Below are 13939 nucleotides of genomic sequence, written 5' to 3' on the forward strand. Positions count from 1 at the left end.
GTTTTTTAACGGCATTTGTGTGAAAAGCACCGCTAAAAGTCACGTTCTTTAACAAAATTTTTTACATAAACGCCGCAAAAATTTAATGGCATTTTTTAAGGCGCTTTTAAATGCCCAAATAAACGCCGCTAAAAACCTGTTTTGCTGTAAAGTTAACTTCGTCAATGATGTCTCCACTCCAAACCTATTAAATCGAAAGTAAATTGATTAATTATAAATGTTATATGAAAACATTATTATTTGTCAATGAAAGCTTTAGTTGCATACTGTTTGCACTAACCATTCATGAAAAGATTCTTTGAATAATTTATGAATCTCTCGATGTTCTAATCTTCGGGAGCATGAACGAGATCTCAAAACTTATTTGTACTCACTATGTTAAAAAGTGGATTATTTGGTTAGAATATAAACAAATTAAAAAAATAAATATTTATCAAATTCTAAAACTTAATTGCGTAATGATTCAATTGAATCGTGGTGAAAAAGAACATATCGATGTGCTTGTACCCAAGATCTATCATCTAAGTGTGCAATTTCAACTTTACCGATTGGTTCTCCATAACTTCGAAATAGATAAGTTTTGGCTAAATTATAATTAGTGAACCCAACATTTTTACTTGGTCTATTCAGTCTTTTTTCAACATCTTCTAAATATCTAGAGCAAAAAGTCATACACTCATCTGTCAAGTAACCTTTAGCAATTGATCCTTCTGGATAACACTTATTACGACAATAAGGCTTCAATTTGCATAGGAACCTAAACATGATGTACAACATTAACAAAAGTTGTAATTAAAGGTATATTAATGAATAAATGAACACTTTACAAATAAATTAAGCACCTCTATAGGATACATCCACCGATAGAAAATCGATCCACCAAATTTTGCTTCATAAGGGAGATGGATTAGTAATTGCACCATAATAATGAATAAGAAAGGTGGAAAGATCTTCTCCAAATTGTATAAAGTCAAGACGGCTCAATCTTATACTTTCTCAAGTTCTTCAACAATCAATACTTTTTCACAAATAGCTTTCATTATATTGGATAGTTCAATTATATAAGAAGTCACCTTTTTTGACATACAACATTGTTAAGCAACTAACAGTAAATCTTGCATTAAGATGTGATAATCATGTGATTTTAAGAAATATAGTATTTAATCTTTAAGACTTACACATCGAGATATATTTGATGCATACGTATCTGAGACCTTTATATCCTTCAACACCATGCAGAACACTTCTTTCTCTTCCTTTGACATTACAAAAATAGAAGGCGACAACTGATATTTCCCATTCAGAAGTACTTGACGATGAAGATCACGTTGAATTCCCATGTCAACTAAATCAAGTCAACTATGAAGATTGTCTTTCAATTTTTCATCGACATTCAAAATTGTCCCAATGATTGTAGCACCCCAAACCCGACCCAGAAGTTATGGCCAGATCCGGCATGCCACATCAAAAACGTAAAAAAAAAAATTCCATTCTAAGTCCAGAAAATCGTACTTAATGTTCAAAAGATTAATTCATTAAAGGTTAAAGTGAATGGAAGTCATGCACCGTAGGAAACCGGAAAAGAGGTGGTGAGTCCATCGGATTGCTTAAGTACCAAGCTCCTTCGGATCCAATCCTGACATGCATACCGCCATTGCCACACCTTAACGTCATGGATATTTCTAGGAAACCGATTCGATTAAGTCATTTTTAGGAAAAGTGATTAATTTTAGAAAATATTTTCATTATGGAAGCTTTGCTTGTTGTCGTGTTATTTTGAAATCAACTGTTGTTTTTGAAAACGCGCCTAAAGCTATCCAATTTCAACAATTAAAATAAGTATTACCTATCTTAGTAATACATATTAAAACCATCAAAAATAAATAAGCGGCCTTATTACATTTAAAAGCCCAAAACCTCAAACGTAATTAAAAGGATGTCCAGTTCACGGAAGAAAATCAAACTTTGAGCGGGTGGCCACTCCGAATTCCCTCACGACTCGAGCCCACTATGGTTGGGGATTTCTGCGTGGATAAAAATAAAAGGGGTGAGTTTGGGGAAACTCGGTGTGTAAATTAACCCAACCATAGCCTATATCACTCAAACCACGAAATAGAATAAGTTAGCCTTAGCCCGAATGAATTTAGAATAAAGCCCATAGGCCCATAATAGAACAGAACAAATATTACATGTTTATGCAGAAACCCAACCATATCCAACCGTATACACCCCCGTACCAACCTTACATCGTGTGGGGAGACAACTCGACCCACCCAACCGCTACACACCACAGAATTTGCAGCATGGTGCGAGCGAATAATGTGACAGAGTCACCAGATACAAATAATCGTGGCAGAGCCACCAGAACAGATATATGTGGCAGAGCCACCAGATCAAATATTTGTGGCAGAGCCACCAGATCAGATATTTGTGGCATAGCCACCAGAACGCTTCCTCCATAATATAACCCATGTCCCCATGCAACAGATATATAATCATGGCATACATCATACTGAATCAAATCGTCATGCTTTTCAGTCAAAATTAACCCTAGGGGTATAACGGTAATTTTACACCTAGGGGTATAACAGTAATTTTCCATACATAGGGGTATTATAGTAATTTAGCTACTTTTAGCGTTTTCATGCATATCCTAACTATTTACGTACTATCAGAACACTTACAAGATATACTTACGAATTAGGCTGTTGGCCCATGAACCCGATCTTTGGCCCATTAAGCCCAAATTATCAAAATGTACGAAATCGCATCGTCTCGCAGTTTATTACTTTAGATTACCAAATATACAAACCCAACTATCTTACGAGCATTCGACACTCAAAATTCCCAAAATACCGACTTTTCGGCATTTCGACTTTTCGCTTTTGCCAATCTAGTCTATGAGAGGTGTCGATTACACACTGCTTGCAACGATATCTTGACGAGATCCACACACGAACCGCCTACAATTGGATTACTAACACGTTAATCTAACTATTCAAATACAAACTACGATTAACCCCTTACAATATTCGGCCAACCACACCTACAGATCAAAGTAAGCTTATAAGAAATCAATAAGCAACTCATTAACAAATTTTTGTCAATGTTTACCACATAATCATAATTTCACTGCAACCTGTCTTCCTAAGCAACAGTCACTAAATTATTTATAACTGGAGCTACGAAACTCCAAATCAAGTGCTGTTAATTTTCCCTGAAAATAGACTCATATATCTTTTATCCATAAAATTTTGAGAATTTTTGGTATGGCCAATCAATACCAGATTTTTCTTAAAGTTTCCCATGTTTCACTGTTTAACTAATCTGACCACTCTTCATTACGAATCAAATTTCTCATTGTACAGAATTCAAAATATGTTTTCGTTTATTCCATTTGAAACTAGACTCATTAATCTTTAATTACATGTTTTATTCAGCTTCTAATTCATCTCCCACAATTTATGGTGATTTTCCAAAGTCACGTTACTGCTGCTGTCCCAAGCAGATTTATTACCAAATCACTCTTTCACACCTAACTTGCATGCTTGTTATTTAAACATGTATATCACCAATCAATCATCACATATCTATGATTTTACTTAAGTATAATCTCCATTTCATCATTTTAAAGCACAACATGTTAGCTGATTTTTCCCTTTAACATCTAAGGCACATGCATGTTCATTTGTTTGGCTCAACTTCACCTATCTTCCATTTTTCATCAAAAGAACATGAAACAACAACCATTTCCTTCAGTTTAATTCATGACTAAATGCTCACAGCACAACTAAAAATCAAAATATACTTCAAGAGTTAAGGTAGAATCAAGAAGAACTCATGAACCTCAAAATAGAAGCAAGGTACCAATAACTTACCTTCAATTTTCCTCCTCCTAATGACCGAATACTCAAGAGCTTTCTCCTCTCCTTTCTCTTCTCTAACTTTGTGACAGCCCAAAATAGACCCTAGCCGGAATGTGGTTTCGGGACCACAAAACCGAGGCATAACAATAATTTAAAATTTATTTCGATGCCTATAATATGTGAGTATTCATGTATGACATTTTTTTGATGATTGATTTAGTGTTATAAAGGTGAATTTCACTAGAAAGGACTTGTGTGAGAAAATTTAGAATTTAGATAGGCAAATGTGGAAGTGGCCTATTGATGCACACTAGGAAATGTTGTCCTTGCATGTCAAATTCCCCAAATTTGACTATAGTGGCCGGCCATGGTGATGAATATGGGCAAAAGAAAACATGTTTCAAACATGTTTTGCTAGTGGTGCATGTTAGAAATAATAAAATAAGAGTATGAAAAAAAAAGGGAAAAAAAAAGTGTTCATCTTTCACCATTGCTCTTGGCGAATGTCCTAAGGAAAGAAAAGAAAATTTTGCTCATCCATTTTTCACTTCTTGGCGAAAATACTAAGGAAAAGGGGAGGATTTTTGCTTCATGCTTGGTTTGGAAGAGATCTAGAAGGAGATTTGGCTAAGTTTGCATCAAGATTAAGGTATGTATGAGGTTGTGTTAGGGGTTTCATGCATGTCTTGGTTGCTAACTTGATGTGCATGTTAGCCATGGCTCAAATCTTTGTTATGCCATGGAAATGGTATTTGGCCAAAGTTGTTATGGTGTTAATGCCATTGCATGCTAAATATCAAGCTTGATAATGATTCATGTGATGGTAGATTGAGGGTTCTTAGATTTTCTTTTAGCATTTTTGAATGAGATACTAAGTTCTTTGTTTAACCATGACCAAATTGAAACGGTATGGTGTTGTGGTATTCGGCCATGTTGTATCCATAAATATGATTCATGCATGTTGTATGGTGAGTAAGATTTAAGCTTTGGATATGTGTGTATATTTGGATATAAGCCACTTGAGAATTCGGCCATTGCACCTACATGAATATATGTTTGCACATGATGAATTGGTATGACATGTATACTATTTTGAGGTGTCTATTTGCTTGTGATGTTGTTTCGGTTATGAAATAAATGAGAGATGTGTATAGAACTACAATATGTAATCGTTAATTAGGAAAATGTATGCTGTTTTTTTGTGTAGTATAAGGTGTAAAATTTGCCTCCACATAGACATGCATATTCGGCCAAAGGAAGTAGATTGGTGTGCATGTATTCGGTTAGAGGCAACCATATTGAAGCCTTATCTTGGCTTAGATTGTTGACCAAATGGGTAATAAGTGAGGATGGTTGCCGAATATACAAATATACATATGCATGTGTAATTGAACTATAAATGTATAGCAAGATGATTAAACTAGTTTATTTATCTATTAAGCCCGAGAAGTTAAAGAAGGAGAAACAAGCAAGGGCAAAGCCAAGGACATCGAGTAGCCGGGTCGAAACCGTTATACTCAACACAAGGTAAGTCCTTAAGCACTTGTTGTGAGAACTCCTTGGATAGATATTTTTGGAGTGATTCTCCTATTTATTATTATGATTATATGTACAAATTGAATTTAGTAAGTTGCTTTACCATGATGAATTGACATAAGGCACAATGTGTGCAAAGACCATATGGCACTATGTGTGCGATTTACTATGGCACTATGTGTGCGATTTACTATGGCACTATGTGTGCGATTCACTATGGCACTATGTGTGCGATTCACTATGGCACTATGTGTGCGATTCACTATGGCACTATGTGTGCGATTTACTATGGCACTATGTGTGCGATTTACTATGGCACTATGTGTGCGATTCACTATGGCACTATGTGTGCGATTCACTATGGCACTATGTGTGCGATTCACTATGGCACTATGTGTGCGATTTACTATGGCACTATGTGTGCGATTTACTATGGCACTATGTGTGCGATTCACTATGGCACTATGTGTGCGATTCACTATGGCACTATGTGTGCGATTCACTATGGCACTATGTGTGCGATTTACTATGGCACTATGTGTGCGATTCACTATGGCACTATGTGTGCGATTCACTATGGCACTATGTGTGCGATTTACTATGGCACTATGTGTGCGATTTACTATGGCACTATGTGTGCGATTTGCTATAGCACTATGTGTGCGATTTGCTATAGTCACATTCGGTTGTGGAAATAAATTGTGCATGAACGAGGTAAGTGATTGAGTTACTAACTAAATATCGAAATTGGGATTGTATGCGGTGTGCGCATAAAATTATCTAGTGCATTGTTGTTCCAACTTGAGGAAACAGTTCAAATCGATTGGGCTGACTTGTCGTTTGATTTGGTTGAAGGATTGGGCATGAGATCGAACCAAAAATCTTAGAAATTGCAGTATAGTTTGATATGGCTGGAAACATCTATTTTGTATTATTTGATTATTCACTTATGATTGTTATTGTTGATGGTAGAGTAGTGCTTACGACTTACTGAGTTATGTACTCATTTGGTGTGCTTATTTGTTGTTTATTTAGGTTCTTGATCCATTTTGCGTGCTCGGGACTGTCATCGAAGTCATCACACCGTCTAGCGACTTTTTGGTATCTTCTTCTTAGATGGTTTAAGAAAACATTTCGGCATGTATAGGCTATTATGTTTTGTTTGAACTCGGTATGTAAAATATTGCCTAGCCATGCGAAAATGGCTTATGAATGTTTTGAGCATAATGTTATAATTATTTGGTATGTATATGCTCATTAAGAGGCATGGAAGTGTTTGGCAATGACCAGCCATTAGAATGGGTCATCATGCTTATATTTTGGACCATATATGAAAAAGGGTGGTTGAATCATAGAGACTATGTGTTAGAGAAAGTCTATCCTAGAATATGATGCTGGCAGCAACAGTGACGTGGATGTGAAAAATCACTAAAAATAGTAGGAATAGAATTAAATAGTGAATAAATTATGTAAATGAACCTTGATGAGTCTATTTTCATACGGAGGAAACGAAACGGTTATATGAGTTGTATGTTGAGAGATATTTGGGTTTTAGTGGAACAGGGCCAGAACGGTTTCTGGATTCCCTGCTCGGACTTTGAAAATTCATTATAAATTAACCAGAAATAATTAGGAGTCATACCATATATGTATGAATTCCTCTTTGAGTCTAGTTTCTATAGAAACAAACGGTACCAGTATTGAAGTCCTGCACAGGGAGTTATTTGAGTTGTAACGCGCGAAGGTCAGTGTAGTCGGCCCCTGTAACACGGGTGACTTTAACTAATAAACTGTACCAATTGGCCCAACCAAAATTCTAGAAAAAATCTGTAGACGGAAATGTGAGTCTAGTTCCAGAAAAAATTACAAAACTGATTTTCGAGTTCTAAAACTCAAGTTATGATTTTTGAAGCGACTAGTACACAGATTGGCAGCTTGTCCGAACTTTTCAATAAGTGGTTTGAAGTCCGTTAACACCTCGTGTTCGACTCGTGACGGTCTCGGTTCGGGTGTTACAATTTTATTGGTATCGAGCCATGGTTTAGTCGGTTCTAGGACTACCATGGCACGTATGAGTCTAGCTATACATGCCTTAATGTTAATGTTTAAACGTGTGATGACTTGACGGTTAAAATGTTTTTTTGTTTTGATTAGTAAATGGATCCCGGTAGAGAGAACCTTGGCGGATGACGTCGAAAGTGTAGCGGCTGCTCTGCACAAGGGACGCCGCTGTTGAACCTCGGTCATCTGCGAATAATCAAGGTGAGGGGCTAAACAAGCCTTCTTTACCATGATGAATGAGTGGGTCGCGCAATATGCCCGAACTAATCCTACCGTCCAACAAATCCGAATTTGAATAATCCACCCAAAGAGCCCGTAATGCCATCGATTCTTGACCACAGTGAGGCTGAGTAAGCCACCGTAGATTTGATTAGGAAGCGCGGGCTGAAGAGTTCGTAGTAATTACTCGATGATGCCGAAAGGGCCGAGTTACGCTTGACAACACCATTCGGTGTTTGATGAACTGTCATGCACACCGATGAATGTCTAAAGTGTGCTATATCCTTGTTGCGGGACTCACCTACTATTGGTGGAGGACCTTGATTTCCATAGTTCCAAACGAACGAGTTACTTGGGATTTCTTTCAAACGGAGTTTCAAAGAAATATATTAGTCAACAGTTCATTGATCAAAAGCGTAAGGAATTCTCGGAACTCAAGCAAGGCCGCATGACAAGATGTCGAATCGAACATGAGTTCGTAAGACTCGATCGGTATGCCCGGAGTGTGTGGTGATGAGGTTGCTATGTGCAAGAGGTTCAAGAAGGGTTGAATGAAGATCTAAGATTACTAGTGGGTATTTTGGAGATAAAAGAATTCGTAACACTAGTTGAACGAGCTCGCAAGGCGGAGGAACTTGGAAAGGAGAAGAAGAAGGCTGAATTTGAAGCTAGAGACTATCGCAAAAGATCGACGGGTAAAGCTCCGTTTTCGTAACAAAAGAAGTTCGGGGAGGACACCAATAGATCGAGGACGATCGGGGATTTCCATTAGACCACGACCATTGACGGACTCCGAGCTACTTCGGTAGCTAGTGTGGGCAATAACCGTCAAGAGAAATCAATGCCCCAATGTGGGAGAAGACACATAGGTGAATGTTGGGGTAAGACTACCAATAAGGCTTGTTACGGATGCGGTTCAAGGACCACCTCATTAGAGATTGCACGGGCTCGATGAGAAGAATAGGATGCAAGGTCAGAGACCTAGTGGAATGACAACTAGAGGTAGACCACCAAGAATTTCAGAGGTAGGGGTGGTAGTCGAGAGGGGCTACTGATCACGATTGTTCGATCTGAGACTCGCGCTCTGCTAGAGCATATGCCATCCGCAAGACGAGAGGAGGCATCCTCCCCGACGTTATCACCGGACTTTCACTCTTTTCGATACTAATGTGATTGCTTTGATTGACCCCGGTTCTACTCATTCTTATATATGCGAAACCTTAGCATCCAAGAAGACTTTGCCTATTGAGTCTCTTGAGTTTGTAATTCGGTGTCAAACCCTTGGGTCATTACGTGCTTGTCAACAAAGTGTGTAAGAAAAGTCCCCTAGTGTTTCGAGGTTTTTGTTTTTGGCGGACTTGATGCTTTTGCCGTTCGACGAATTTGACGTTATTCTTGGGTTGGATTGGTTGACCATGCACGATGCGGTTATAAATTGCAAAGGCAAGACTATCGATCCGAGGTGCGCTAATAACGAGATTGTTCGGGTTGAGTCTACGGACTTAAAGGGTTGCCACCGTAATATCGCCGATGTTGGCCCGAAATATGTAAGAAAAGGGTGAAGCGTACCTTGCGTATGTGCTCGATGACAAGGAGTCGGAAGAAACCCGAATTTGTGCCGTGGTTTGTGAATTCCGGATGTTTTCCTCGAAGAATTGCCGGGTTTACCACTTGTTCGGAAATAGAATTTGGCATCGAATTGGTACCGGTACCACTCCAATTTCGATAGCTCCGTGTCGTATGGCACCAACAAATTAAAGGAGTTGAAAGCTCGGTTGCAAGAATTGGTGGATAGAGGTTTTGCTCGCCTTGAGTTTTTCGCCTTGGGGTGCGCCGTGTTGTTCGTGAAGAAGAAGGATGGAACCATGCGATCGTGCATCGACTATCGTCGACTTAACAAAGCGACGATAAAGAACAAATATCCGTTGCCACGTATTGATGACTTGTTCGATCAATTGAAGGGAGCCTCGGTGTTCTCGAAAATAGATTTGAGATCGGGCTACTATCAATTGCGAATCCGAGATTCGAGACGTGCCCAAGACGCCTTGAGCGAGATATGGTCACTATGAGTTCCTAGTGATGCCGTTTGGGCTCACTAATGCCCTATGGTATTTATGGATTTAATGAATCGAATCTTTAGACCATATTTGGATCGATTCGTAGTCGTATTCATTGATGACATCTTGGTCTATTCAAGAAATGAGACCGAACATCTTGAACACTGCGGTTAGTCTTGCAAATTTTACGGGACAAGCAATTATATGCTAAGTTCAAGAAGTGTGAGTTCGGTTAAGAGAGGTTAGCTTCTTGGGTCATGTGGTATCTGATCGGTATTCGAGTCGACCCGAATAAAATTTCAGCCATACTAAATTGGAAGCCTCCGAGAAATATTACTGAGGTTCGAAGCTTTTTGGGGCTTGCCGGTTATTACCGACGATTTGTAAAAGGCTTCTCAACGATAGCCATGCCGATGACGAAGCTACTCCAAAAGGATGTTAAGTTCGAATGGACGGAGAAATGCCAAAAAGGTTTCGATCAACTGAAAACTTATTTGACTGAAGCCCCAATTCTAGTGCAACCCGAGTCCGGCAAGGAGTTTGTTATCTATAGCGACGCCTCTCTACTTGGGTTAGGTTGCGTATTAATGCAAGAAGGTCGAGTTGTGGCCTATGCGTCGAGGCAATTAAAGCCACATGAGAAAAATTATCCGACTCATGATCTCGAATTGGCGCCATCGTATTCGCCTTTAAAGATTTGGCGACATTACTTATTTGGTGAAAGGTGCCATGTATACTCGGATCACAAAAGTCTCAAGTATTTGATGACCCAAAGAGACTTAAATCTGCGACAAAGACGTTGGCTCGAGTTGTTAAAGGATTATGAGTGATCATTGACTATCACCCGGAAAGGCGAATGTGGTTGCGGATGCCTTGAGTCGTAAATCGTTATTCACTTTACGAGCAATGAATGTGCACTTGTCTATCCGATCCGACAAAGGTGTTAGTGGTGAATTGAAAGCCAAACCATTATTGACACACCAAATTCGAGAAGCTCGAAAAGTCGATGACGAGTTGGTTGCAAAACGGGTGCGTGTGTTCGAACAAGGACTCGGAGTTCCAAATCGACGATGACGATTGTTTGAGGTTCAAAAGTCGTCTGTGTGTCCCAAAGAATTCGAACTCATTTCGATAATTCGAATGAAGCCCATTGTAGCCGAATGGCAATCCACCCGGGAGTACGAAGATGTACAATGATTTGAAACGTCGATTTTGGTGGCATGGTATGAAGCGAGACATCTCCGACTTTGTTTGAGATGTTTAATATGTCAACAAGTGAAAGCGGAACATCAAGTGCCTTCGAGATTACTTCACCAATCACGATACCCGAGTGGAAATGGGATCGAGTCACAATGGACTTTGTATCCGGACCGCCATTGTCGACAAGTAAGAAGGATGCGGTTTGGGTCGTGGTAGATCGATTGACTAAGTCACCCACTTTGTCCCCGTCGTCACGGATTTTTCAATGGACAAATTAGCGGAATTGTACGTTGCTCGATTGTGAGATTACACGGGTGCCTATTTCTATCGTGTCGATAGAGATCCGAGATTTACCTCGCGATTTTGGAAAAAGTTGCAAGAAGCTTTGGGTACCAAGTTGCATTTCAAGACCGCCTTTCACCCCAAACCGATGGTCAATCCGGCGGATAATTCGGATACTTGAGGATATGTTAAGATGTTGCGTCCTCGAGTTTAGTGGTTCATGGGAGCGGTATTCGCCGTTGATTGAATTCGCTTACAACAACAAATTTCAATCAAGTATTAAGATGGCACCCTACGAGGCCTTGTACGGTCGTAAATGCCGTGCGCCATTGTTTTGGACCGAGCTCGGTGAAAGTAAGATTTTCGGTGGATTTGATTAGGGATGCTTTGAGCAGAAGTGAAGGTAATCCGTGAAAGTCGAAGATAGCCTCCGATCGTCGAAGTCGTGCGCGGATCCGAGGCGTAAGGATATCGAGTATCGTGGGTGATAAAGTGTTTCTCAAGGTATCGCCTTGGAAAAAGATACTCGAGTTCTAGTAAGGGCAAGTTGAGCCCGAGGTTCATTGGACCATATGAGATATCGAGCGAGTCGGTCCAATGGCATATCGCTGATTTTGCCCCCGAACTCAAAAGGTTCACGATGTCTTTCACGTTTCGATGCTTCGACGCTATAGATCCGATCCATCGCACGTGATTAGTCCATCAGAAATTGAAATTCAAGCTAATATGAGTTATGAGGAAGAACCGATTCGTATCCTATCGCGAGAAGTGAAAGAGTTGCGAAACAAGCGGGTTTCGCTAGTGAAAGTGTTATGGCTCAAGCACGGGATAGAAGAAGCTACTTGGGAGACCGAGAACTCTATGAAAGAACGATATCCAAACCTATTTACGGTAAGATTTTCGGGACGAAAATTCCTTAAGAGGGGGTTGTGACACCAAAATAGACCCTAGCCGGAATGTGGTTTCGGGACCACAAAACCGAGGCATAACAATAATTTAAAATTTATTTCGATGCCTATAATATGTGAGTATTCATGTATGACATTTTTTGATGATTGATTTAGTGTTATAAAGGTGAATTTCACTAGAAAGGACTTGTGTGAGAAAATTTAGAATTTAGATAGGCAAATGTGGAAGTGGCCTATTGATGCACACTAGAAATGTTGTCCTTGCATGTCAAATTCCCAAATTTGACTATAGTGGCGGCCATGGTGATGAATATGGGCAAAGAAAACATGTTTCAAACATGTTTTGCTAGTGGTGCATGTTAGAAATAATAAAATAAGAGTATGAAAAAAAAGGAAAAAAAAAGTGTTCATCTTTCACCATTGCTCTTGGCGAATGTCCTAAGGAAAGAAAAGAAAAATTTTGCTCATCCATTTTTCACTTCTTGGCCGAAAATACTAAGGAAAAGGGGAGGATTTTTGCTTCATGCTTGGTTTGGAAGAGATCTAGAAGGAGATTTGGCTAAGTTTGCATCAAGATTAAGGTATGTATGAGGTTGTGTTAGGGTTTCATGCATGTCTTGGTTGCTAACTTGATGTGCATGTTAGCCATGGCTCAAATCTTTGTTATGCCATGGAAATGGTATTTGGCCAAAGTTGTTATGGTGTTAATGCCATTGCATGCTAAATATCAAGCTTGATAATGATTCATGTGATGGTAGATTGAGGTTCTTAGATTTTCTTTTAGCATTTTGAATGAGATACTAAGTTCTTTGTTTAACCATGACCAAATTGAAACGGTATGGTGTTGTGGTATTCGCCATGTTGTATCCATAAATATGATTCATGCATGTTGTATGGTGAGTAAGATTTAAGCTTTGGATATGTGTGTATATTTGGATATAAGCCACTTGAGAATTGCCATTGCACCTACATGAATATATGTTTGCACATGATGAATTGGTATGACATGTATACTATTTTGAGGTGTCTATTTGCTTGTGATGTTGTTTGGTTATGAAATAAATGAGAGATGTGTATAGAACTACAATATGTAATGCGTTAATTAGGAAAATGTATGCTGTTTTTTTGTGTAGTATAAGGTGTAAAATTTGCCTCCACATAGACATGCATATTCGGCCAAAGGAAGTAGATTGGTGTGCATGTATTCGGTTAGAGGCAACCATATTGAAGCCTTATCTTGGCTTAGATTGTTGACCAAATGGGTAATAAGTGAGGATGGTTGCGAATATACAAATATACATATGCATGTGTAATTGAACTATAAATGTATAGCAAGATGATTAAACTAGTTTATTTATCTATTAAGCCCGAGAAGTTAAAGAAGGAGAAACAAGCAAGGGCAAAGCCAAGGACATCGAGTAGCCGGGTCGAAACCGTTATACTCAACACAAGGTAAGTCCTTAAGCACTTGTTGTGAGAACTCCTTGGATAGATATTTTCGGAGTGATTCTCCTATTTATTATTATGATTATATGTACAAATTGAATTTAGTAAGTTGCTTTACCATGATGAATTGACATAAGGCACAATGTGTGCAAAGACCATATGGCACTATGTGTGCGATTTACTATGGCACTATGTGTGCGATTTACTATGGCACTATGTGTGCGATTCACTATGGCACTATGTGTGCGATTCACTATGGCACTATGTGTGCGATTCACTATGGCACTATGTGTGCGATTTACTATGGCACTATGTGTGCGATTTACTATGGCACTATGTGTGCGATTCACTATGGCACTATGTG

Source organism: Gossypium arboreum, chromosome 11, assembly GCF_025698485.1.
Source record: "Gossypium arboreum isolate Shixiya-1 chromosome 11, ASM2569848v2, whole genome shotgun sequence".
NCBI classification, from domain to species: Eukaryota; Viridiplantae; Streptophyta; class Magnoliopsida; order Malvales; family Malvaceae; genus Gossypium; species Gossypium arboreum.